This window comes from Buteo buteo, chromosome 4 (genome assembly GCF_964188355.1).
Source record: "Buteo buteo chromosome 4, bButBut1.hap1.1, whole genome shotgun sequence".
NCBI lineage: Eukaryota > Metazoa > Chordata > Aves > Accipitriformes > Accipitridae > Buteo > Buteo buteo.
The window spans coordinates 22576904-22604163 of record NC_134174.1 but is presented as its reverse complement, the minus strand read 5'-3'; the positions used below and the strand labels follow the sequence as shown (position 1 = coordinate 22604163).

The window sequence follows — 27260 nt, the reverse complement described above, 5'->3', positions numbered from 1 at the left end:
TTAGATGTCAGTTATTTTAAATAGTATGACTCATCCCTTATCCTTTTGCCTTGTACTCCCTCTTTTCTCATGCCTTTGCTCCTCTTAGGCTACAGATCATTAGCTTTGCTAAAACTGCTGTTGGTATCTTCAAGGCAGCTGCATCGCAGGGACTTGCCTTCACTGGACCAGACATGTCTCTTTGATAGTCGCCTGGCTCTGTTTGAAATGTCAGTTCTAAAAGGCTTTTCACAAAAAAAAAAAAAAAAAAAAAAAAAAAAAAAAAAGGATAAAATATTCTGGTAACAAGGCACTGGAGCTGGATGCTGCTTGTGCAAGAGCTCTAAAGTAATGAAAATAAGAAATTGCTCCTGGTTTTCCGTCTGCTTAAATAAACCAATAACATACCAATCTAGTGAGGGCTTCTGGGGTCATATGGGGAGATTACCAGTAAATCTGGCTCCTGTATTAAGGTAGTTTGGTAGAAATCAGAATAGGAATAGAAGTAGTAGATAACAGAAATATAATGCACCAGAGAGGAGACAGCATGTCTTCTGTAAAGGGAATTTGTTTCTCGTGAATCTGTGGAAGTTTTTGAAGGAAGCTACTACATGGATACAGCAGATCTAGCTGATACCTTGTCAAAAACTCTTTGAAAATGAAAGTATAAGCTATATTTCACAGAAATATGTTAGAACCACAGTTATCAGGGAATGAAAAGAAAAGTCTTCTCACAAATTGCTAAGTGGTTAAAAATGGGAAACGAAGAACTGAAATACCTGATTAGCATCCCTGTTTTATAGCAGCTATTGCTGGGATGAAGTCCTTCAAAGATCTGTGCTGTTGTCAGAGCTGTTCAACATATTCATCAATGATTTGATTTTAAGTAGATCACAGAACTTGTAGAGGATACCAAAATTATTTACAGTCATCTGATCCAAAGTTGCCTGAAATGACTTGCAGAGACTCTCTTGACATTGAGCTGCAAATACGGGCAAATGAAATTCGGTGTCAATGAATGCAAAATAATGCATGGAAGGGGAAAAGAAATAATCCTCTTCTTGCTGAGGGTGTAAAAAAACCCCCAACCTCCCTGTTGGAGGTACAGTGGATAGTTCTTTGTAAATGTCAGTTCAGTGTGTGGTGGTCTTCTAAAGTGAATAGAACAATAAGAAATACTGGGAGAGGAGTAGAGAACAAAATCAGAATTATCCCTGTGATGCAGATACACTAATATTTGCATCTTGGATACTGTGGAGAGTTCTGGTCATCCCACCTCAAAACAAAAACAAAAACAGAGAAGGAATAGAGAAGGGTAGGAGACCTTAGGGTGAAAAAGATTGGGGCAACTTTCCTGAGAAGAAAGACTCTTCAGTTTGGGGGGGGGGGGGGGTGTGCGACCAAGAGAGAGAAAATATGATGTAATTTAAAAATACAGACTAGGAAAAATACAGTTATCAGACATCAGGCTTAAATGAAAAGCTCCCTCTTCTGCCCCTTCTCCTGTTCAAGGCAGAGCTAAATCATGGAATTGTTGCAGGAAGCTTTTGGATGTCAGTGATACGAAGAAGAGTTTAGGCGCATACATAGGAAATAAGGCCTTTGGTAATTTTTAAGCCTTGATGCACTTCCAATTTAGAAAGTCCTGAAAAAAAACCATTTTTTTAGGAATCTGGAAGGGTATTTGGGATGCAAAATGGATGATCTTCAGTGGCTGCTCCTGGCCACTGTTAAAATGTGGTTCATTTTCCCTGACTGTCTCCAACAAGACACCTAACTTCTAGCTCTGTACTGTTATTTAAGGCAACCTCTGTCGTCAGGGGAGGGGGGGAAGGAGAGGCTGAGGGGATTTATGCAAGCATGAGATAAGCACCTAAACTAGGGGAGCTGAATCACACCCGGGAAGGATCGGTCTCCTTGAAAACAGAAATAACCTCAAGACTAGTTTGGGCTGCTCTGCAAAAAGTCAGATGAAGCCTGTTCTCGGAGAAGGGTGTTGGGCTAGAGGATGTTTCGTCTGTCTTATAACAATTGCTCTCAGGTTTCTAAACAACAAAAAAAGCTGCGCATTGAAGTAGGTGGGTATCACAGGCCTTAATTCAGAATGGCTTAGCACAATCACAGTGGGTATGTTGGGCTGGCTTTCAAATGTGTCTTGAGTTCATTCAGCAGTGGGTGGCGATGGGTGGCTGTGGATGATCATGGGTGTGAAGAGGAGCTCCAGGCTAAGTGCCCAGGTTGAGTAGTGTCATATTCTTCTTCTGCTTCCAGCCTCCTAATGGAGGTGGAGTTGTCTGAGGGTCTCCAGGGCTGGAGGGAATGGAAACAAATCCTGCTGGAATAAGGGACAAACATTGTTACAGATTAACACTTAAATATCTTTAATTAATGTAATTACACTTCCAGAATTACACCCTACATTGAGTACACCTCAGCATGTTCCACTGTTGCCCAAGAGAATAAAATGTGATTAATTTCATAAAAAGTTGCTATCTTTACACTAGAAGCAATAATAAATAGCTCTGCAGGTCTGTGCTGGGGATTCCCAAGCTGAGCGCTGAGACGCGGGTTCAGTGGCATGAGTCAGCTGAGGAGCCCACCGAGGAGCTCCGAGCCAGTGTGCATGTGAGGGAGCTGAAGGAGGGTCTAAGAGAGATTTGCCATGTGCTTGGGGAGGCTAGTTGGGTGTATGTCGTCCATGAGGGCAGCTTGCCTGACGTGATAACTTAATCATGCGTCTGATTGTGGAGATCGCTTGCCGTGATAATAAATAAGGTAATACGCTTTATTAAGGGCCTTAAATTGGTACAGCATCTCTGTACAAGAGACTAGTTCGGAAGTAATGAAGCTCATCTGTCTACCGGTGCAAACATCTCTTATGTGTTGCTCTACTGCGAGATGAAAAAGTGGGATAATTCATCTTTTTTTGTGTTCTAGACAAAGTAGTAAAAAGGTATACTCCCCAGCTCAAATTTAAAAAGGGTGAACGTCAATATTTATTTTTTTACCTTTGACTGCATCGCTGCTTTTCTGTATAGTATACCTGCAAAGTACACGCCTGTCTGTTTTTTAGGTTTGGATTTCTAAATTACCACCAGATGCTTTAAAAATGACATAACCATGGGGTGAGTGTGATCCCAGGCTGCAGGGTGTGAAGGCATTAGTCACCACGGGCATGCCTGCGGTGGAAGGCAGGATTGCTCTGCTGGCCCACGGTGTGACTGGTGGCCCAACACGCCCAGGTTTTTGTTGTTTCTTGCCTCTATCACTAACTCCCTGCAAACCCCTTAAAAAAAAAAAAAATTCACCGTATCGTGGGGGAAGGATTTCCCACTCAGTCTCGTTTTGTACACCAGTTAATCAAGAAAGAAAATAAGAACATGCTATCACCCAAAATTTTAATTCAATTGTTTAAATAGCAGTGATGTGGGGGAGGATTTAAGATACAATATGCAAAAGGAAAAGTTGGTTGTTTTTTTTAAAAAAACATGCTTAATCTGCTATCTATCTTCCCATAGCAAGGCCCATGTAACTCCATCGTACAGCTCTTTCAAGAATGATTGAAAAAGAACTACTGAAGCACCCAGGGGAGAAGGGAGTTGGGAGATTCAGTACTTTTGAATTGCTGTCACAAACAATCTCATGTTGAAATACTCTGTAGTACAAATGTTATAGATATATCCCCAGTCAGCTGGCTTTTCATTAGAAATGGAGACATTGAAACCTTCTCGTGATTCAATTTGCAGTGCAGGGGGGTGACCTGGAGAATGATCCAGGAGGAAAGAGAAGCCTCTTATGACAGGTATTTTCCAACAAGTTACCACAACTCAGTGCTACAAGAATGTTCTGCACAATTTTTCCGGGGTTACTTACTTGTTTTGAATACATACTTCCTTACTAAAAAAAGAGCCCCTTTTTTATGTATTTTTATTTATTTTTACTTACATTTATTTTTATTTATTTATTACAGCTCCTGTAGTGTAAAAACCTTCATGCTGTAGTTGCAAGTAGGCATTTATTGCTGCTGCTGCCACTGATACAACATGACTGACACTCTGAAATGGGGGCTGTGGTGGGAGGTCTAGGTGGAAGCAAGCCTGAAATGTTTCTTTCTCCAAGAAACAGCAACTTAACCTTTTTAATAGACAGATGCTTGGCACATCATGAAAAAGCGAAATCTTGTACTTGGGGAATTATTTCTGAACACTGACAGCTAACCAGCTTAGCAGCATTAAGGCAAAACTTCCTTCTGTCCCTTTTGGACATTTGAAAAAGGCATTTCAGATGCACATAGCTTCCACGTGCAATTAGCTGGAGGATTGGCTGCTTGTGATTTTTGAATCATTCAGGAAAGTAACACCTGCTTGGCTTCTAAAATTGTACCTTCATGATAGCACCACCTAGTAATTATTATTCTGAGTCATCAGCTAATGCTCATTACCACTTCATAGTAGCAGTATAATTAAAAATTCTGTGCCATAATCCAGTAATGATCAAGCTCAAAAGCTAAAGACACAACTTAAGAGAAGTTAGTTGCAGTATATTACTTGGTCTCTACTACATCTGTTGAATGGTTTCTGAATGCTCCTCAATTATTCCTGAGTTAGAGTTACATTTTCACTTTTCCTGATGTGTCTTGAATATGGGTAAACGTTGCAAGGAAAGGAAGGTCAGAGCAGCAGAGGCTGCCCATCCAAAAAGGGAGCTCTTAGGTTAGCTGTGGAAGAGGTTGGGGTCAGGTCTCAATGGAAATGAGCTCCTGCACTTGTTGCTTTGAAGGTCAGAGGGGACCTATAGAAGCAGTTGATCTCTGACTGAAAGGTGAGAGGTTGACTGGAAAAAAAATAGGAAAAATCAGGTGGTCTATAGTGGTTAATTTTGAGTTGAACAAAGCACTTTGAATTCTTTCCTCAGTTCAGATGCAGCTGAGCCCAAGACATTGGTTTTGCCTTGTTTTTTCTGTGAAGAAAATTGACTCTGGAGTAGCCAGTGGTCTTTCCTCAAGGCTTTCATCTATGAGGTGTTGAGGGTATCTGGTCTCAGGGAGTACCTTCAGCCTGAGCTGGGCAGCTGATTGCATGCAACACTAGTCTATGCCATCAGTCTGTCCTTTCTCTTTTCTTTCTTCCCCTGGCCCAAAAGGCATTTCTGTATGTGAAGAGAAGCAGCTCTGGTGGGTAGGAGAGAGCAGGGGAGCTGATGGTTTAGTTTCTTGTTTGGGAGATAAAAGACTCAACTTGGAAATTCTGTTCCAATTTAGGCAAAGCAGAGATGATCTACACAGAGGTCCCCTGGTTTGATGGTTACCAGAATAGGTTAAAGCATCAGGGACCTGAGAAACTTATCGGTCTTATCAAATCTGCCAAGCTCCTAAGAACAGCTTCAATCAGGTGGATTGGCGTTCTCTGATCGAATTAGCGCTAGGCAGAAGACATATTACTTGTAAGCTGACACTTACAGACAACGATCATCTCTATTTTCTCCTGGATAAATTATATGGATTGGCTATAGTATCTGTCTTTAAGTCTAGTTTTTAAATAGAGCCTATCACTTTCATCTGAGCTCTTACTGATTTAATGACATAAGATGCAAGCAGTCAATGTCAGGACCAGATACATTTTAGGAAGACCAATGCTAAATGGCGTGATTATGTCTCACAATTTAAACACGGTACTTTGATGCTATGTGTGTTGGAGTATAACATTTGCTGTCTCTCCACTTCCCTGGAGTGATTGTGCTAGCAGGCAAACCCCTGTGACCCTACTGTTCTTTTACATTACTGTCTTCCAAAGTACATTCTAACACTGTGACCTAAATTTTGGGTCTGCTTTTTGTGTGATCTTGTTTGGTTACAGTAATAATGCTGCTGTTCAATTGAGTCTATTGTACTGTGTGATCCACACCATCACACCTTTGAACTTGACTTGTCCGTTTGTGCAAGTCGTGAAAATTGGTGGAACGGTGGATTTATACCAGCACTGACTTTCTTAAATAGAACTTCCATGTTCGTGGAAGACTTTTGCTTCAGGTCTTGATTCCCATAAAGGCTAGGGGAGCTGATATACCTGGGATTGAATGCCAGTGATTGAGAATGATGAACTATTTCATCTGCTTTGTTGACTTGTGTGGCATCTGTTTTTCAACAGAACTGTTTAGTTATAAGAGGCTAATACATGCTTAGTTTGCCTTTATTAACCAAACTTATCAGGCTGGGGACATTTTCTTGGTAGGATTATGGGTCTGATTTTCTTAAGGCTATATTGACTGTTTTACCAAGGATTCTGTACCTTAATTCTGTATGGTCTTCATCTTCTATGAATGTTTAGGTTCTGTTGCTTAAGATCCGTGTTGACTTAAATGGCCTGCAGTTGCCACATTGACCTCATTTGTAGTTCCTAAATACTGCTACAATATTTCATTCTTTGTCCTTTAAAATGTTCTTAAAATGTGATATTTAACCAGTCTTCAACCCCGGTGGCTGCTTGGCCCACATTTGTAAAACTCATGGGAGCAAGTGATTGGGTCTGACAGATCTTCAATATTTTAACTTTAAAAAATGCTGTATAACATCTTCTGTAACTTGCTCAGAAAATGGTACATGCCAACTTTCAAAGCTCAGGCAAAATACTGCAGTAGTAGGGTGATGGGGTGACAGAGTCTCCGTCTCGGCACACTCAAAAGCCTCAGGTTTTCCAGCAGAAGGCTGGTGAGTGGGAAGCCACTGCTAAAGTCAGGGCACCTGAGCCAGGTGTGCCCAGCAGCCTGTGCTGTGCTAGTGACTGCTTTTGGGGACATTTGCATCTCCATTTTTCTGAAAGGTGGCTGATGAGCATATAACAGCAACCTAGTCACAGTCAAGGTGGCATATTTTGCTGCTATTGCTATTGGTACCTGCAATTCAACCATAGTCTAATCTCACAGATGTGGTTTGATTTAGCTTAATTTGAGGGTAATATCCTACAATATTAAGGGATATTTATGAAGCGAGTTCTTTGACGGTCTTTCTTCCTGCTCTTATCATCACTTAGTTTCGGTGGATGCTTTTTATCTTGAAACAGATTTCAGCTAGCCATTAAGAAAGCTGAATAGTGGTGCTATTTCTGTTGGCTGTGTGATATTTTGCTCTTGCATATTATTTGCTGTTCTGCTTTCTATTCTAGTTGAGTCTTAAAGTTCTTGCACTGGTAGTGGCTGTTTATTTCATTTAAGGATGTGCACACTGGAGAGGAGAGAGAATAGAAAGTAGAAAGCTGAGGAAACCAGGTATCCATATATATATATATAAAAAAAATGTTAATGATTCTCCCAACAGTATCAGAAAGGCGGTTCTTGCACAAAACACTTGCGGTCTGTTAACACAGCACAGGATCTCCCCGAACCCCACTCCCTGCTGCAGACAAGTTCAGCTCTTTTCTGGTTTGTTTACATGCTTGGCAACTTGGAGCAGGGGGAAAGGAATGAAAGAGGAGCCCTCCCCAGAGCAGTGGGAAGGGAGATTGCAGGCTGGGAAGGCAGTTTGTGGTTTGGGGAGGGACGGAGGGAGCTGGGAGGTGGCCATGCTCTCTCTGGCACAGAGGAGACGAGGGAGCTGCGGCGTGTGCTGCCTCTGCTCGTTTCTCTTCTCGGGCAGCAAAACTGCCTGGGTTTCCCGGTATGCTCCATCAAGGTTTTGCTGCAGCACTTTATTTCACTCCCTTGTTCAGTATTTCCAGTTTCTTAACAGAGCTATAGCTGGGCCCTTCCCTAAAACAGTCAGAGGATTGGAATATGTCCCTTTCTCTCCCACTTGGACCCCCAGATCTTCCCACATTTCAGATAGAAAGCACTCCATAGCAACATGCATATTTTTAAGAAATCCATGATGGACATCTTATAAACAAGAGCGCTCTCAATTTGCAGTGTACTTCTTCAGTGAGAGAACTGGGGCAGGGTAGTTATTTCTCCTCCTTGCATGCAGAGCAATTGTTTTCTCTTACACCTTCCTGCATGAACAAGGAGCTTCTCCACTGATGAGGGTGCTCCTTTGAAGTAAACAGTAGTTTGCAAGGAAAAAACCTTATCAGTGTTGAGAAGCTGAGGCATATATATATAAAAATATATATATAAAAGAAAGTTATGTAAGAAAGAAATACCATCTCAGCAGTCGTAGCTTCAGGAGCTGTTGCATATTATTACCGTTGTTCTTTTTTCTCAGAGAAACTTCCTCCAATGAGTTGTCCAGGCTTTTGGACAGTGCTCATGTGACTAATAGTTACATTTTATTTTTAGCTTTGGCTGACATAGTTACCAGGAATACTTGCTTATTGAACCACTGCAATTTTAAATGGCTGATTTGCCATGTACGTACCCGTGCTGTAGGAAGACAGGCAGAACTGGGACGCAGGTGCACCAGGTTCCAGTCGTGTTCCAAACTTCATCATTTTATGGTCTTGAGATGTAACTGTATCTTAAGCTTCCCCCTAAGTGCCTTTCTCCTGGTCATCCCAAGGAGGATGCCTCTTGCTTCTGTTGCTCTGAGTGCTTGCACGGCCACATATAAAGAACTTTTTTACTTTTTTTTTTTTTTTTTAAATCCATGTTCTCTCAGGTGCCAGTTAACAGTGTGGGGTATAAGGACTAGCACAGCTGAGATGGAAGCATACAGTAGCATAGGTGGAAATTTCTTAAGCCATGGTTGCTGCCTAAAAAGATTACTCCTTCAGTCACAGCACTTGATACCTGTTAGAGCCTTTAGAAGGACTGCAATTTTTTGCTGCCCTGCCTCACAAGGCTATTTTTCTAATAAGATTGTTTTCTGAAGGGTAGAGGTGAGAATTGCAGAAGAAATAAATGGTAACCATCAGCCACTGTAAATGGAAGAGTGTTACCTGGAATCTAAAAGAGAAACCCAGCCTGCTGCATCTTTGTCCCTGAGAAGTAGTCCAGTGAGTCTCAGTCCTATTATCATGGAGGGACAGCTTCTAAAAATCAAGTTATTTTCTACAGCTTCCGGCGGGAAAGAAAGACTTGGCTTTTAGCCCAAGTTGTATCTATTTCTTTGTGTCCATTCCTTCCTATGAAAAAGCAATTTGTTTCCTCCTTTCTTCTCATTCTTCCATATCGGATCATTTGAGAGTTCAGCGGCTTCTCAGCTTGGCCCTGGTAGGCTCAGAATTAAAATCTCACCTGTTCTGGATGGCCTGATGCTTTTCAGAGTACACTTTGTTCACAGGCAATGGGGATCCTGCACGAAGTGTCTCTGAAGCTGGGGAGATGTTCAGCCGGTTCTTTGGTACAGGTGGTGCATGAATTGGTTAGTGGAGGATCCTGGGTTTTGGAAGACGTACAGAAAGGATGAGGGAAGTGGAGTTTTGCTCCTGGGCTGGGGGAAATGTTGATCAAAGCTGAGGGGCTGTAAGAGATGATGAAGAAAAAACCCCATACTCTCCCTGAATATAGGCAAGATGTCAGGAGTCTGAATTAGCCAAACAGCCTGAGACTTGAGGTGTTTTGAGCATGTCCTCTCTGAGATACCTCAAAGGGACTTCATCATCAGAAAAGGATGAGCGTGCAGCCTCTGAAGTTTCTGCCCTCTGTTCTATAGATCAAAAGTTTATTTAATCTCTCTGAAAAACGTCCAGTGCCCTCTTTGCATTTCAGCTGGTGCATGTACCAGGCAAAAAAGGAGCCGGCACTACCAGTATTTAGAAACTGGCCTTCAGCTCTGTGTGCCAGCACGCCGAAACACATGCTTGCTGCCTTTGGGGCAGCACCTGCCTGTATTTGTAGTGATTTTTGCCCCCGCTACCCGGGTGCTTCATGATGCACCTCCTGAGATCTCCAGGGTGAAAGGCTGAGCAGCGCTGTTGACTTGAATGCATTATTCTTGCTTTTATACATTGCTTGGAGAATCTTTTTCTGGATCCTTCGATATTATATATGGATGCTTGGAGCATTCAAAAATGTATCCTGGTAACTCTGTGCCAGAGAGAAGAGCAAGTCCCACTTTGGAGACGTAGAAATGGGAGGTTGAACGATGTGGCCCAGCCCTGGTTCCTCCAGGAGCTTGTGTGTCATGGTGCCAAACCATCACCATGCCTTGGCCTTGGTCCCCAAGGGGCTGGTTTGCAGAGGGGAGAATAAAATATGGAGGTAGCTGAAGAGGTAACTGGGGGATAAGAAGGAGAAGGAGATACGGCTGTGTTTGTGTCACCACGATGCTGTGCCAGCAGTTGCCTCAGCTCCCTGCTGCAGCTTGGCCGGGAGAGATGCCAGTGGGTGCCCAGCCCAGCACTGACAGGCAGCTGCCTATCCTTCATGCTCTCCTGATCTGTCCTCACGTGAAGCATTATCCTCTGTACCACTGGTGCTGGGCAGCTGCTCTGTGGCACACCTGAGGTGGTGGTTTGCTTCCAGACTTCTTGTGATGGCCAAAATCTGGCTTCCCCAGGGTGTGCAGCCTGGGCAGGGTGTCATGTCCATCCCCCTGCTTTTTTTTCTGCCCATAGCAACAATGTGAACTGTAGTTTTAATAGTTTTGAAGTATTTTGGACTACCTTAGAACTGGCAGACTTTCTTACAGACTGACTGGCCCTGGGTGGTGAAAGGTTCGTCGATGCCATGCAAGTCTGGCACCCTAAAAAGGTGCCTCTTTGTATGATTTATCTGAAGAGCTTTTTGGAGACTGGCTGAAACCCCTCAGTTCTTACAAAGTGCAAATCTTTTAGGCTGGGCAATCATAGGGCTCATCTTCCCCAGGAGAAAGATTGATGATCTCCAAGGTTTGACTCCGTAATGGGTATTGGTTCTTCTGAAAGAAATGCACAGGGGACCACTTTTTACCCTGTAGCAGAAGAAAGGTCCCTGGACCCCCTTCTGGACCTGGCCTTATAAACCTTACCCTGTGCTACAGTAAAGGCCCTGGGCCTCCTGAGTGTCAACTTGAGTTTTAATTTATTTTCCAAAATAGCAAAAATTCTGGAATGTGTGTATTTTGTGGTACTTTCTTCATGATCACCTGCTGACTGCATCTACACCGGCTTCTGGAAAAATCTGACTTGAGCTTACTTTTCATATGTTCAAGCCACCTCATTACTGCTGGGAGCCACCTGAGAAATGTGTTAATGGCCATATGCCAACATGCTCAGCTCTATAAAAACCGCTGAGATGAACCTGCTCTGACTGCTGAAAGCCAGAAACAACTACCCTCTTGTCTACACCAGGAAAACTACAACTTGTTAATTTGCCATCGGCCAGCAGCTGCTCTCAGGCTGGCAATGGTGAAACTGGTAAACGGAGCTCAGGCATATTTAACACTGTAATAAAACATAATTTAGAATTACAGAGCAGACTGGTAATGCTGCCTATTATCAAGGTTGTTTGACACTTCCCATTATAAGACTCTATTTTCAGCCGCTTACAAGTTTGCCAAATTTTAACAGCTTGCACTGAGATTTCTTTAACTTGGTGTCTGCCTCTTGCTGAATATTCTGTTATTGTTGTGTAAAAAGGAAAACCAGCATTTAGCCAGAGCAGCTCAGCTGTTTCTAAGAAAGAGGACTGAGAAAATATCTTGTTAGTCCTGTTAAATTTAGGTGACCTTTTCTTTTAACAGCTCAGAGGCAGGATTTGGCAAGAGGAGGACCTGCTGTCAGAGATGCTTGTGCTCCTTCTATGAATATTGACCAAAACAGGCTGAAGTGCAAGTCCTAAAAACACTTCAGTAACACCAGCTAGCAGGTCTTTAATTTGTAGCAGCAGATTTCCTCGAAGAGGTGATGCCTGCAGGCTGTGTGAGTCTGGTCCTTGTGGTGGGGAAGCCGGTTCCTACCCAGCTGTGGGAGCGTGGGTGCCTGGGGACACGTGGGGCCCGGCTTCCCTGTGGCTCACTCTGAGCCCGGGCCATACAGAGGAGGGGGACTAAAAGATTTAAATGGGCAGAATGTGATAGTGACCGCAAGAGCAATTTTTGTGTGCTCTGGAGGGCTTTAAGGTGTGTGTAATAGGCATGTGTAATATAGGTGGAGGTCCCTATAGGTAGTAGATGTATATATACCTATACGTTGTTCATGATACCCGTGAGCTTAATGCATTTCTCGTAACTGTCGTGTGTTAAGCTACAAAATGCAAGCCAAAAATCAAATTTGTTAATAGTGCTTGTCAATGGCTTATCTTTTTTTTTTTTTTTCTTTGATGTAATGGTAGATACCAGATTATTATCATAGAACACTACAGGCAATCAAAATTGAGTTACTTTTGCTTTTGCTCCCTGTAGGTTTTTCCCCAGTAACATGTGGCTCTTTAGTTATTCTTTGCTTTTCTATGAAGACATTGTTGAAGCTGTGTGCTAATGGTGCCTGCGCATAACTGCAGGTGCTGGTGAGATTTTGATCCAGCCCTAAAGAGATCCAGATCCTGTCTTCCCCTGGCCACTGCCAGCAGCTAGAAGGGGAAGAGAAGGGAAAACACCTAAGCCCCTTTAGCCGAGCAAGGAAATCTGTCTCTGCTTTTAGCTATGCTGCCAGTCCACCGGTTACAGTAGCTATGGTCTAGCCATCAAAATTGCCTTATCCTTTCAGTTTCCTATTAGCCTGCTTACATGGAAATTGCAGGAGTATCTTATGGCTTGTCTTGCAGAGCTCCTAAAATCTGCAGACTCAGCATCTCTGGGTTGGCATACAAGCAGCATTAGTCTTTATCTACTACATATCTACAGCTGCAAATAGTAGGGCAGCTGAAAGCCTACACTAAAGGGCTCAGAGAATCATAAATCAATTATATTACTTATTAACAGGCAAACTAGGTTACTGTGGAGTTCAGCCATCCAAACACATGAGCTTACAGTTGGAGATGAGGCATGACTGCAGGAAGACCGCACTTAAATTTAAAAATAACATTTGAAAATTTAATTAAAACTCATGCCTTCATTATGTACCTTCTCAGTGCATAATGATATCAGGTTAAGACACTTTAAACCTAAGGCAATTTTGTATTTTTATAGTCACAATTTTTTAGCAGGCAGTGTTTTCTCCTGCTTCCCTGGTTGGCATGAGAAGTCCACACAGAGAGGTGAAATTATGGAAAAAAAGGTAAAACAGAATATAACTCAAAAGGCTGTCAAACACATGTAGTTTAAAAGAAATGGTGCAAGATGTTTTCTCCCTTTTTTTTTTCCTATTATCTGCTTTGTAAAACCATTCTCAGGCTGAAGGTGGATGGGAATCCTTTAATGACCCATCAATAAAACCACTTAGCAGAGCTGAATAGCAGCTGTGACAGGTGACCTTCCTTTTTTCAGAAGTGCTCTATTAGTTCTCATTATCTTGCCTCTAGGTCACTTTTGGGAGCCTTTCAAGGCGCCTTCTTTTTCTCATCTGAAATAAACTGTATTCCTTTCTATCTGGAGATGAGTCCATGTCATTTGTTGGGAGAGCATGTCATTCACGGGAGATGCCTGTGGAAGAATACCTTGCTTGCCATGGCAGAAGTGCTCTCATTGAAGAGGAAGCTGAGGCAGGGGAGGAAGGGCAGCAGGAAAAGATGCCCTGAGCGTAGCTGATTCAAATTGCAAAGGGCAGCAAAATGCTCATTCCTTGCCTAGTTCTGCTCCATAATTGAGTCTGGTTTTACCACCTTCCCCCTCTTTCCCAGGCGTGTTTTTGTAGAGCAGCTGAAATAATCTGCCTCTCCTCTGGCTACCTCTGTGAAGCTCTTCCATTGCTTCCATTTTTCTCCAAAACCTAAGAAGTCAAGAAATAACTGTTTGGGTCTCTCTCTTCTGTCTACCAAAGGTGCTGCTAATTGGTTTCCAAGTTTGTCCCCATACAGGTGCTGCTTAGTTCTTCCCAGCTCTCTGATTTCTGGGATTAGAAGCAGCAATTAAATCCTTTCTGCTATGGTACATTAGCGAACCTTGTGAAATTCAGTGGTTTTATAGCTGCCAAAAAGAGGCTTTTTTAAAAGCCCTTGCATCAATATTATTTTTATTCCTGTGACTTGTTTTGTGAAACTTTGATCTTTGCAATAATGCGGGTAAATGGTAATGATGAATAAATAATCAAATCTCTTAGTAAAATGCTACATTTTGCTCTGATGTATTTGCAGATATTTGAAGTGGATATGAAACTGGGCAGAATTGATGTGGAAGGGGAGGGAGAAAGAGACAGCTCTTTACTGAGGTATCTGTTTCTTTGAAGCAAACTGAAATGTTATGGCGCAGTATTGTGATCAGGATAGTCCAAGAGTGTCCATATTTCATGTTTTAATAGCAGCCTTTTCTTATCCAGTTTTGCTTTACACATGAAAATGCAATTTCTGAGGCTTTATCAGGTAAAACAAGAAACTTTGCATGGAAAGAACTAGAAATGAAGTTTCTGTAGACATGTTTTCTTTTTCTAAATGCTGACAAATAACTCCTGCCAAATGCTACATAAAGGAGAAAAGAAACATATGGCAGTTCAACAGGAGTGAAAAGATGAGCTAATCCAGCATCCAACAAGTCTTTGGATGAGACTATAATAAAACCAACCAGCCTTTATCATGCTTGATAGCACTACTATAATTAGGAGTCTGTCACCAGGTTCATAATGAACCCTTAGCCCTATTTTCTGGGGTTTGTAGTCTGGTAGTAAGAGTCACTTTGGGTCGCTACTTGGCACACTAGAGCTCGCTGTGCAGAAGGCTCAAATCTAGCATGCAGTTTTTAAATAAACTGACTGTTAAAAGTTTTGGGTTTTGGCGGGGGGGGGGGGGGGGGGGAGTGATGAGCTAGTTGTGCTTATAATCTGTCCTAAGTGTTTAAGGAGTCAGCGTCTAGTGTGATTTATTTGCTTTTAGCATGAAAAATATAAATATGTGGTTTGGTATCCTGATGTGCTCTCTTAAGCTGCCATGTAAGGAAACAAGATTTTTATTTAGTTTTTTTCTTCCCTCCCTTGGTTTTATGAGCCCTACATCTGCCCTGGCAGAAGCTGCTGCTGCAGAGGTAGGGGCTAGCATTTGCTGTACTCTGCCGTAAAAATGTACTTGTAAGAAAACTCATTCCTTACAAGTTTTCAATCTTAGGGAGAAGTCTGGCAGACAAGGCAAAAATCCAGCCTGCTTCTTTCTCCCTTCTTTCCCTCCATCCTTGAGGCGTAGTCAGCTGCTGGCAGAGGGGCTGGCTGTGCAGAAGGTGCCTCAGCTGTGTATGCAGGCATGCAGTTAATTCTGAATAAAGGGATTTAAGCTTCAGGAAGTGTCCATTTTTCTGAACCCAGAATTATTGCCTATCTAATCTGAGGTACCAGCAGCTGAAAGAAGCCCTCTTTAACATATCTTTATGATGTGTTGTCCTCTCTCCCTTGCAGTGCCGGAGTTTCTCAGCACCTCAGGATGTCTAATGCAGCTATTTGAGAATGTCCACAGGAGACGGAGCAGAGCTCTCACAACAGCACCTCCTTTGCAGAACTTGTGTCTAGTAATGAAAGGTCAAATATTTTTATGTTAAGGCTGTGGGTTCGAATTACAGCTAGGTGCCTAATGAGATTTTCAGAAACGTTGAGGCTCCCCTGCAGCCTTGTGTGCCAGATTCTTTAAGAGTCTGGCTTAAAAGGAGTAACTAAGCAAACTCAATAACTTGAGCAAAACCCGAGTAGGTCAGTCCTGTCCCAGTATGATTCAACCTTCTGACTTGTATGTGAAAGCAAAGGTGAACTGAGGTGTATTCAGTTCACATTTAATATACAGTAAATGTTAACTTTCCCTCCCAAACACTTCAGGGGAGGCTTTGATGTTCGTTTGATGAAGGTGAATAGGTTGGGGGAGGATTAAAGTTCATGAAGTGCTGCAGCAGTCCTAAGGCTAGCAGGGCCGGCAGCTGAGTGGTGCCTCTGAATCGATGTTGTAGAGAAGAGATTTCAAAACACAAGTGCTGGAGACCAGGGAGGGGGTTATATCTCATAACCCCATCACCCCCTGCCATACTGCTTCTGCTTGTCAGAAAGTCTGCTCTGGTTTTCTGACAAAGAGACCTCCCCAGATCTCTACATTTATGAATTAGTAATTCATAAATTACCAGCTGTAGGTTGGCAGTCTCTTCAGAGGGCTATGCCAGGTTTTGCTTTCTCAAATGAGTGGGTGACCTGTAAAGGCTGTGCCCGTAAGCTCAGGAGTTGAGAATTCCTGTCCCTTGAAGAGACGACATGCTGTTGGACACCATTGTGCCTTGTCTCTAGGTGAAATACTTTGAAACCCCGAGGCAGCCAGGAGCTGCTGCCTCTTGCAGATCCCTTGGCCCCAAGCCCCTGATCCCGCTGTACGCCATTCAAACCCTGCTGGCACCCCCACTGCCGACTTCTGACCTAGCTGGCCAGGGAGGACAACAGAAAGGAGAGAGAGTGGTAACATATGTGCCTCTATACACACACATTCTTGGCTTCCTCACCTATATCTGTGGGCAAGTATGTGGTAGGAAGGAGCTGCTGACACTACTAGTTGCGTTACTGTCTTCATTTGGGCCCTATGCGTTCCAGCAGGAGCCACGAAGCATGGATTTGAACCAAACTGTCACAGCCTTCTGCGGAAAGAAGGAGAGATCACATAAAGAACAAGGGATGCAAGGCAGGCAGGGACCTCTGCTTGGCTCTCGGTGTGCAGAGGTGCAAGACCAAGGCTTCTTGCATGAGTTGAGGGGGTAAGGGAGGACCTGGGCAGACAGTGCATCTCAAGGTGGTCTCTCTGGATGAATAGCAACTTGGAGTGGACGTTACAAGAAAGCATGTAGCATGTTCTAGCATACCTGTAAACAGAGGCATGTATAACCTCCAAGGGGAATGTGGTGAATGAATGAGATTCATTCAGCCATCTTCAAAAAGCCACCAGTCATGTGGTGTGTAGAAACTGCTCATACTAACAACTTTGATATTGGCACTAAAGACTGGCGTCTTGAAGATTACTGCGTGAACATGGGGGACCTTGGCAAGTATGGTTTTCATCATGAGAAAAAAAGATGCTGAGATATTCAATCAAGAATATAAAGCTGATCACAGAAGGAAGCCACTGTACAACAACCTCATTGAAAAGAAGGCTTTTTAAAATTTCCATGAATTAGAATATATTTGATCTCTCGGCTTCATCTTAATTTAGAGAGAAATGTGGAAGTACCTTCCAATTTCTGTTTCACAGCAGAAGCTTGCATAACCCTTCAACTCCTGGCATTTTCAAACTACAGTATAAATTACAAAAGGAAAAGTTGCAGTTGATGTGGAAAACACAATCTGTGTCTACAAAGTCTTCTGTTTTAAAATGCTGATTTTATACTCTCCTCCAGAAGGTGTGACAGCTCAGCTTATTAGCAGGGCTTTTTTTTTTTTATTTGCGTTGTTAAACATTTTTCTGAGGAAAAAAAAAAAGCCCTAAAATGAAGAGGAAATCTTGCAGTGTTTGTTCTTTCTTTTTTTTTTCCCCAACAGCTGTATCGCAATTGTTATCTTTTCTGTGTGTATTTAATTCACAAAAATATACAGATACGCATATTTGATATTACTGCTTCTTGGAACTTCGGAATTCATTAGTTGATGCTTAGTAGCAGCTTCCTCTTCTGGTTGCGAACTGCTGTCGAGTAAGGCATCAGCCAATTTTGGAAAAGCCTATTAAAAAAGATCAACTCTCAGAGCAAGGATAGAGTCTGGATGTTTATCTTCACTAAAATATACCAGCTGTTCCTCTCTTCAAATAAGAAAATAAGGTATTTGTCTTTTTTTTTTAATATTTTGCTACCAAATATTACTTACAAAAACCAGCCCTTGCACTTCTCTTTGTGTGACCTGTAGAACAAATCCTTTCAGAAAACTGTTTTTTTCTATTGCATTCATAGTCAAACTGTCATGCTTCAACTATCAAGCTATGAGGTTTCATTTTTTCCTTACCCTTGTGGAGCTAATAATTTCTTAAAAATTGCCCAAAATATAATTTTGCATAACGGTTGTGCTGCAGAGATGGAACCTTTCCCCTGTTTATTCTCAGGCTTCTGAGTTCCATTTTGAAAGTTCCCAGGTTTTGGCAACTTCTGAGTTTTACAAAACTATGGAGTGAAGAAAAAAACCAAACAGATGACAGTTTTCACCCCAGTGAGGAACCTGGGTCGCACACTGTCAGCTCTTCCAGGAGGTAGACATTCAGGGGGAGTAGCGCTGTGCCGTCATTCTTGGCCAGTCTTTGATGACTAAATGCTGCCTATTCAGTATGCGTTTTGTCTTGCTAGTAGATGCCTAGAAGTTTTATTAATCACTCTTATTCCAAGTGCTCGGAGGGGAAGGCTATTGTTTTTTCTGTTGCTATACTCTCCTAACAGTTTAAGAGCTTTAAGTTCCCTATCCCTCTTAATACTTCCCGTGAGGCTTCAGAAGGGGAAGTCTCTTCTGCTCTGGTCCCCTCCTCAGCCTTTTCCAGTCCTCCTGCCTCACCAGCTGCCTCCTCTTCCATTTCTCAGCAGTTCCTTATGGCTCTTCGAAGAGCAGCAGTCTATACTTGGCATGATTCTTGCCTTTTTCATTAGTGCCATTGGTAAACTCATCATGGAGTGGTTAAATTGCCTGCACTTATTAATTTCATCCTGCTGTTCTTGATTGTAAGGAGCAGGAGACTACATTGCTGTCTGTCTTCAAGCTCAGGAAGAGGCCACTGAGATACGTTAGTTACCAACTTATTTGAAAATACTGGGTTTTGCAAAACCAGAAATACCACAGTTATTTTTAGCAGAACCCCTCATTTGCTAAAGTTGATGATTTAGGTTTTCCATTTGCCCAGGATAAGATGATTTTTCAAACCCGTTATACATTTATAGTTAGGCATCCATTTAAAAAATGAAATCACTGAGTAGGGAAGTGGAGGAGCATTTACTGGGCTTGCTGTGCAGACCGACTGTAGTAACGCAATGTGAGAAGCCAGCCTAAGTGTTTGCAGTGCTCTGTACCCAAAATTTTTTCACAGTTTGGCTCCTTTACAGTACTTACTGCTTTCTGCTCACTAAGAGGAAGGGCTGGGAAGCATTTCTGGGTAAACAGAATTATTTTTCAGGAAGAGTTTTGCTTGCAAGAAAGGGAGAAGGTTTTTTATCTTTGCAGGCAAAAAAAAAAAAAGGAGGAAGAAATGAAGCCTCAGACCCAAGCAAAAGCAGACACTTAAAAGCGCTGTGGTGGATTGAATCAACGCAGCGTGTGTGTTTTGGATTTGTGCACACATGGTAAGAAAAGCCAGCAAAAGTCTTCATGGGATTTTACTGAGAAGAAGTTAATGCAGATGCCAAATCCACTTATCATTTCTTTGGTTATGTGCCACTGTCCCTTATGACCTTCTCTACCTCAGAGCAATGAACACTTTCTCTCCCAGTACATATGCTTGTTTTGTTTTTAACCACTTCCTCACCACTCCACTACTCATATGTTTTGTGGCACCAGCAGTTTTTCCACTTATATGGGGCTAGGTTCATTGCTTTAAGAAATACAAGTATTTGGAGAGAGAACAGAATTGACCTGGAAGCAGCTTTGGTGGATCTGTGGGATTTTTGGGGCGGGGGGGAGAGGTGTATGACAGGACTACTAGTATACAGGACTACTCAGGATCTACTCCTTTTTCCAACTAATAACGTCTATTTATTTTTTCTCCACCCTGTGCTTTCCCCACCGTTTTTTCCCCATTAGAGAGGGTAGGTTCCACAGCCACCCATCTGTTTGTGGTCTACCTGAGGAAGCTGGATACAGTTAAGTCCTTCCACAGCCTCCTCATGCAGCCCTAGGGAAGGTGGTGTGCCTCAGTTGCTCTGTCTGAAAACAGAAGCAATTCAGAGCTTTCCTGCACTTCAGTTCATTGCTTTTGCAGTCATTTCTTTCCATTACTGCTTGAAAATATAACACAATGTGTGCTGCCAGCGCTCCCTGGCTGATGGGTAGAGAGGCTCCCCTTTGCTCATGCAGGAGGACATCTACTTTTGTTTTTACTCTTCTCTTATCCTCTGAGCCACAAGTGTTGACACCAAGAGCTGTTGGGTAGATCACAGCTCCTTCTCTGACCACAACTCTGTCAGCTGTTCCCATGGTCAGGATTAGCAGGGATAGCTTAAACAGTTTAAATAGTATGTCTTCATACACCTGACTGTTTTTGACGGAAATGGGCAAGGGAGCATCATCCAAATGGCTCTGCTGGCACCTTTGAAGGTTGATAACCTCCACATGGATCCTGACAAGCACTGGGCTGAGGGCAGTCCCTTCTTTAACTGTTGTAGCCGGAGCTGGGAGATGGTGTCTGGCCACAAGTTGTGACTAGTGCCTGTGACTTGCCTTATGGCAAATCATTTCTCTTGGGCTGTGCTTGAAGAAGTTGGGTAAGAACTTAGTCAAGGAAGTGTGTGCTTCAAACCTAGAGTTGTGATATCATGTGCACACTTAGCACTGTTACATGGTCATGGGATCCAAGAGGATTTGTCATGGCTGGTTGCCATAATTTGCTCTCTGAGTGTTAAGAGAACAAATTATTTTAGAGAAGATGATCACTGAGCTTACCTCAGTTTAGACCTTGCTGGGTGGAGCACAGCAAGCATGTGGTTGGGCCTGACAACAAAGCTTGGTGCTATGAGAAGTTAATCCACACAACATCCAACTGGTGCTTCCTGGAGAACTCAAGATACAACAAATGCAGTTATCAACAGAGAATTAAGTCAGGGTAATGGTGAAAAAGGATCTGTTGGTCCTCTCATAGTCCAGTTAGACTAGGGTGCTCTTCCAGCATGGTACTGGCATATATGAATATGGACTTGGAGGAGGAGATGCTTCATGAAGCATTGTGAGCTGGAAGGCCACTTATGTGGTGACACTGCAGAAGGAGGAATTGGACCTTCTTCTGTATCCTTTATCAGCAAAGCCAAAGGGAGAATTGCCAGCTTCTGTGGCTTCTCCTCTGTCCCCACTGAAGTTCACCACCACTTCAGACTGCTTTTGTGGGACAAAATTTTTGGCCCATGTCTGTATGCGTATGTGTGTGAGACAAAATCATACAGATACACACCCTTCCTTTGTACAATTTTAATAGTTGTTCACAGAATTGATCCTGCCTATTTTTTCCCCATTTTTTTGGCAGCCTTTTCCTGAGTTGGGTTGCTCCCATGCGGCCCAGTGTGGCAGCAGAGCTGATGGTGGGCCATGGGGCAAGGACACATCAGCAGTGGTGTAAGCAGAGAGTGTTGCCTGGACTTTGCTGTGAATCTTCGGCCTCATCTGTGTCTGTTGAGCTGTCTGCATGCCTGTGCTCTAAACTGGGTCTGTGAAGTACTGCAAAAAGCACTTCCATGGAAGGAGTGGTCACCTCTAGCAGAGAGTGTGGAGGGTATAGGAACTAAGTACTGGAGGAGAAGGGGAAGGACTGGAAACGCCTCCAGTCAGTGCTGTCTTCAGAGGATCCCTTCCATGGAGAAGTGCCCTAAAGCTCTGCTGCCGGTCCTCTCAGTGCTGTGGTGTAAGAGATAACTGTGCTGTCCTCCGAAGCGGACTGATAAAATCTGCTTCTGGTGCACAAAGCTGCATTGCTCCCTTTTGTGGGGAAGGAGCTGAGTTTCCCTGTAGGCCCTAGCTGTAATTTACTTCTCTTGCTTTCAAAGGTGTCTGTCTATCTTGGAAAATCTTCATTTAAGTCTTTGTTTTCCTTGGATCCTGCCTTCAGACTCAACAACAGCAACAAAAATCCCATTGAGGAAATGAAACTACAGGCTTGTTCTTTCCTTGATTTGTGGTAGTGTTTACCAAGGACTGACTTTGACTGACAGTCCCTCAACAGGGGAAAAACGGATCCACACTGAAATATGCTCTTCTCCTAATTAGCTAAATGGGAAAATAAGCTCCTTATGTCTTTTCTTTCTCTCCCAGGTAAATCCATAATTAATTCAGTTTTGGTACATTATTCTGACCAACCGCCTGCATTCTCAAATCTGCATCATCTCCTTCATTATGGTCAGGCTAAGAAAACCCTTAATTTTGGAGGAGTAATTCAGAAGGCTGAATTTTGGTATTTTCTCTGGACCTTCATTTTCTGCCAAAGTAATGTATAGCCTTTGAAGTCACCATCAGCATAGGTTTGGCCTCTACAAAAACTGGTTTGAAATGAGAACTGCTGTTATACAATGGCTTGCTTTTGGATAGAGTTTTAGGTAATGGCACTAATATAGTTCAGTCTGATGTATATGTATAATCTCCATGGAATTCCAATGTTTGAAATTTGGATTGAGAAAACAGAGTGGGAATTGGCCTTGTCTGTCCCAGCATTGTCTGTCTGATCGTGCAATCTCCTGTTGCCTTGTGACACTATCAAAGTTTCTAATGCAAACTTGGGCACCACTATAGTGAAATTAAATTTCCTGACAACATGCTTGCTTTTCTTAGGAACTGCTTAAAAGCAGGAGGTAACGGAGCCTGCAGATAGTGTAGTGGATGGCTTCTAGCAGTATGGCACAGCTGTTCTGAGTGCATTGCCTGAACAGCTGTTTTACAAGGCTCCCATTGCAGGGTCTGCACTTGTTAACCACCAGGTAACCGCTGAGGCAGCACATGGTTGTGTGTTTTGGATCTGTTTAATGCCTTGTTCTCCAGAGGCAAGTCACTCTAGTTTGTGAAGATACCTCAAAATAGAGGCAGTTGCTGTCCAATGAACATGTGTTATTTGGCTTAACATATGAAAACATTAGCTAGGGTTTTCTTATGCCTGTTGGCAAAAAGGTGTTCTTCTAAAGAAATGCCAATAATAATAAGAGCTACTTCAAATAAGGTCTGAGTTTCTTGACTACAAGTGGGAAATTATGTAGATTACCAACACTGAGAACCCTCTGATACTCAGTGTCATGATTAGAGGGTGTGAAAGTCTATTTGAGGACTTGTCTAATTTAAACTACTTGAGTTCCACAGCAAAATTATTTCAGGTAATGCTTGACAGCTGTGTTTCTAGCAATAGGGGTTCAATATGTTACAGAAGATGTAGTTTGTTTGCTGTTTGTGACCTTCTCTCATTTTGCAGCAATGCTTGCACTAATGACTGTTTTTGACGGCTTGAGGAGGGCATAGTTTTGCTAATTGTGTTCCAAGCTGAAGTTACATGACTGAAGATTGAATAGATGTTTTCTTGTTGCTGTGTTATATGGTCTGATTGTTGGCCTTGGAAGATACAATTGGAAGATAAGATGGCAGCTTTTTTAAAAGGAAAGTGTTTGGATTTTACACTCAGTTTAAGAATCTTTTGCTCTCTGTGTATGCTTGTGCATATGATTTAAACCACATTTCTAGAACACACATGGAACAAATTTGAAGGCAAGAAGCATGTAATGTGGATGTGAACTGTAGTGTTACGGTTTTAACGTGTGTGTATGTATATATATTTTATTTATATATATATATATATATATAACTGGATGCTAATTCATCTCACTAAGACTGAGCAGAACATCCTTAAGAATAACTGCCACTAGGAGAGTGTCATCCCTTGTGGCCCATCTAGCGTTTGTGTTAATAAGTTGTACCTGCCACCCTCCAAAAATCTGCTTTCTGCTGCCTTTCCCTCCTCGAGCTTCAGAGAGGTTCAAGTCTCCCTTGAGAACTAGGGTCTGTGGTCTAGAGACTTCTTGAGCTGTTTACAGAAAACCTTATCTATTTTTTCACTGTGTGGTCTGCAATAGCCTCCCATCACAATGCCACCCTTATTGCTCTGTCTTCTAATGCCAACTCACAAGCATTCACCCAGCCTACCACCCATCCTGAAAATGAGCTCCACACATTTGAGCGGCCCTTTCATGTAAAGGAACAATTCTTTATTGCTCCATTTTATTAGGTGGATCTCTCCAATAGCCTTCATTGCTCAAGAGTCCCATGGTCATAAAAGCCAAGGTGCTGCCTGGGATACCAGTCGTGCAGCCAGACATTTATTTGCAGGAATTGTCCACTCCTACCTGGGCTTTTCCTTTTTGCCTTTAGGATCAAGGAGAGCATTGCCTGGACTCCCACCTTTGCCCATAGAGCTCTATAGTGATTCTTCATGTATTCCAGGTCTCCCATGGCAATGTCATTGGTTCCTACATGGATGAGCAACAAGGGGTGATAGTTGGAGGGACAGGTGAGCTACAGTTGCCTTTCTACATCATCCCAAATCTGGCACCCAACAAGTAAAGCATCTTCCATGACAGCATCTTTGGCCAGTAGATGGGTGCCTTTGACCCCTGCAGTAGGGAATCTTCAGCCATTGTCACCCAGCCCCTCCTCACAGTGCTCATGCTCAGTTCAGGCCTTGTGGGCCTTGAGACCCACTTCATGGACTTTGTTCCCCATCCTGGGCTATTATGGCACAGTACCAATCCTGTGCATTCAGGCCTGAGGGCAGAGGAGGAGTCTCTGTCCTGCCCCAGAAGTCCCAAGCTGACAGCTGCTAGGGAGCCTCCATCCACCATGTGCTTACACGTAGCCTCTCAATGTCCCTCCTTCCTTGCATTGTGTAGCTTGGGCTCTTGCTTTTGCAAGACCATGAAGACCCTGTTTGTCTCCTGTTCACCCTCTACTCTCCTCTTCCACGGCCCCCTTACGTGGCTGACCAGTGCCCCATGGCACTGCACTTTCCTGGGGGAGGCCATGGAGGAGACTGGGGTCACCTCCTCCCTCTGGGCTGTGGCTGCTGATTTGCTAGGGCCACCGCTTCTGATCCAGAACCTGCTAATTCCGGTGGGAAGGCTGAAGTGCTTAATGGTCCTGGGCTTCTTGTGGAGAAAGAAAAGGAAACAAATTGCTGCGGATTCCCCGCAGCACATTTTACCAGAGTCTCACTGGGACAGGAGGACCCAGCATAGCTCTCTGGCAAAGGGGCCTGCACTGGGCTGGAGGGATCCTGAGAGAAGAAACCCCACTGGCTGGCCAAGCTTGACTTCTCATAATTAGTGTTTAAAAAGGCTAGTCCTGACAATGGTGAGAAAATGTTTCTTGCTTTCTTGTCTCCAGGCATCCTATTAATGGGTTTGCTGCAGTCAAGGTCTCAATTTCTAAAGTATAAAAAACTGTAGGGTTGTTTTTTTGTTTTGTCTGTTTTTTCCCCTATAGGGTGTGGTGATACCTTTTCTGGACTCTATTTTTTTAATTTTTTTTTTCCCCCTCAGTGCCAAAAAGAAACAGGCTCTCTAATTTTGATAAGTCACCTTTGCCATTAATAACCAGCTTTGAGATAACTTTTTAAGCCTCTTGAGAGTTCTCCCATGAAAGTCAATAGTTCTTTTTGTTGTGGTGTTGGGTTTTTTTAAATTGTGGAGTGCCTTTTCTTCATTCAAATACATACCTCAGCCTCATCAAAATATTAATAAGTAGGGTTTTATGCATAAGTATTTATTTCCAGACCCAATTTGTGGCTGTTATGGTTTGTTGGATCAGCAATTTCATTTTTTAATGAAAATTCTAAGGAGGTTTTGATTATGAAATGCAATGTCTCACAAAGAGCTATTAAGTTTTAATGTGTCAATATCTGCTTTTCTTTTAAATTAGTTTTAAAACTTCATACCTGTTTAAAATTAGAGGATCTGTGGATAAATGAGAAGTCTGCGTGACAGAAGGCTTCTGTCCCTGTAACGAATTGAAAAAAATAATTAAAGAAATTATTTTTAAGTCAAATTCATACTCACAAAAGGAAGCAATGCTCTAGAGTAACATGCAGGATGATTCCTTAGGCCTTTTTTGTCTTTGAAAAAGCCCTTTGAGGAGGCTTCTGGGGGGTCTTTTAAAAGCCAGTGACTAAGTTTAGTCTTACAGTCCCTCAGCGAGGTGGGTTGATGCAATCTTTCTAGCATAGGAGAGGAATTTTGGCAGAAAGATGGCGTTAGCCAAAATCACGTGGTACAACTGCCAACTGGAAGTGAAACTTGCAGCCCTTACGCCATGGTTTCATGTTTGAGCCAGTGCTCCCACATTAGCTCCCACGAAGCCAGGGGGAGAGGAGGGAAGAGGGGGGAGATCTGCTGCTTATTTGGCCCTGCTTAAGTTAAAAAGCTCCGTGCAACATCATGGAGGAAGACATGGGAACAGCATGGCTATTGGTGAAAACGTGTGCCTGCAAAGGTGGCGAGACAGTGGTTTACAGTTTGCTGACAAATGACTGGGGTTTGATCCAGCTTAAGCTGGAAACAAAACTGTAAGCTGTAAGTGAGCTGGATCCTACAGCTGTTCTCCAGATCTGGGCTTTTGTGGGGTCGCTCCCCCCCCCCCCCCCCCGCCCTCAGCCACTCCCAGAGCAAGGCTCTCACAGCGCGTTGTCCCCAGACAGATTATTCAGCAGAATCCATTAGAAAACTGGCTTCACGTTTGCCAGGGGTTTATAGGCCCTAAGACTGGCTTGTCTGAAAGGCAGATGTTGCTGGAAGATGTCTGGAGAGCCCCTGTCCCCAGGGTTGCCTGCTTGTTTGTCAGCACTGAGAGAGGGAGGGAGAGCTGGGGATGCCATTTTGTGTTGCAGGGAACAGTCGTCCTCCAGCCCCTGTTTGGCTGCACCGGGAAGACGAAGAGGGGAGAGAAACGAAGGGAGAATGATCAACCTCAGCTGAACTACTGAGGTTTTCCTGATTTGGGTGTTGGGCTTAAAAATGGCATCATAGGTTTGCCTCAGGTACTCACACATTTTTTTTCTTGGTCAGGAAAGCTGGGTGATGTCCATGTTAGTTCTGGCATCCTCTCAGCCACCTTATCCTACTGACTCCTACTGCCCAAAGAGGTGATCCTGTCCCTCTTCTTCCCTGTATCACATCTGGAGCTCGCCTGTCTGCACAGTGAGCCAGCTCACCTGTGTCACATGGCCACAAACCCGTCAAACCAAAGAAAATGGTTTTTTTTCCTATTAGTGAGTCAAATCAGTTTATTCATGAGGGCCAGCTGCAGGGAGGAGCTGGGACCGCATGGTGTGGGTCAAGGAAGGGAGAAGGCTGTGTGCGGGCAGAAGGTCACCCTGCCTGGTGGTCTGGATCAGCTGGGTTGGCTGTCTCGGAGCCGTGCCCGAAGCGTTCCTTCTTGGGCATCCACCAAGATGTAAACTCATTGAAGCTTATCCTGTAGAAAGACCATGCTAATCTTTTTCTGCCTCTCTCATCTGTTTTTCAGTGTGGGTTCTCTGATATTTCTTTGGGGGATATTCTTTACTTTTATGTAATTCTGTTAAAAGAGCTAGTCAAGCGCAAGAGGACAAATTGGTTTAGAAAACAAATTTCATTCATCCTGGTGCTCATAAAACCATTTGTGTTATAACCTGTAAAAATGAATGGATGTCAGAGA

The 27260-nt window shown here is 43.2% G+C and overlaps 1 protein-coding gene across 4 annotated transcripts in view; it reads left to right on the top strand.

Moving 5' to 3' along the window:
* PLXNB2 (plexin B2) overlaps positions 1-27260 on the top strand; it is a 261372-nt gene that overhangs the window by 31304 nt on the left and 202808 nt on the right. The window contains exon 1 of one of the 4 annotated variants that reach the window (XM_075024966.1): positions 15334-15425. The exons of the other annotated variants lie outside the window; for them this stretch is intronic. The gene's annotated coding sequence lies outside the window, so the exon portion shown is untranslated. Of the gene's footprint in view, positions 1-15333; positions 15426-27260 lie in introns of those variants that run through there. 4 annotated transcript variants of the gene reach the window in all.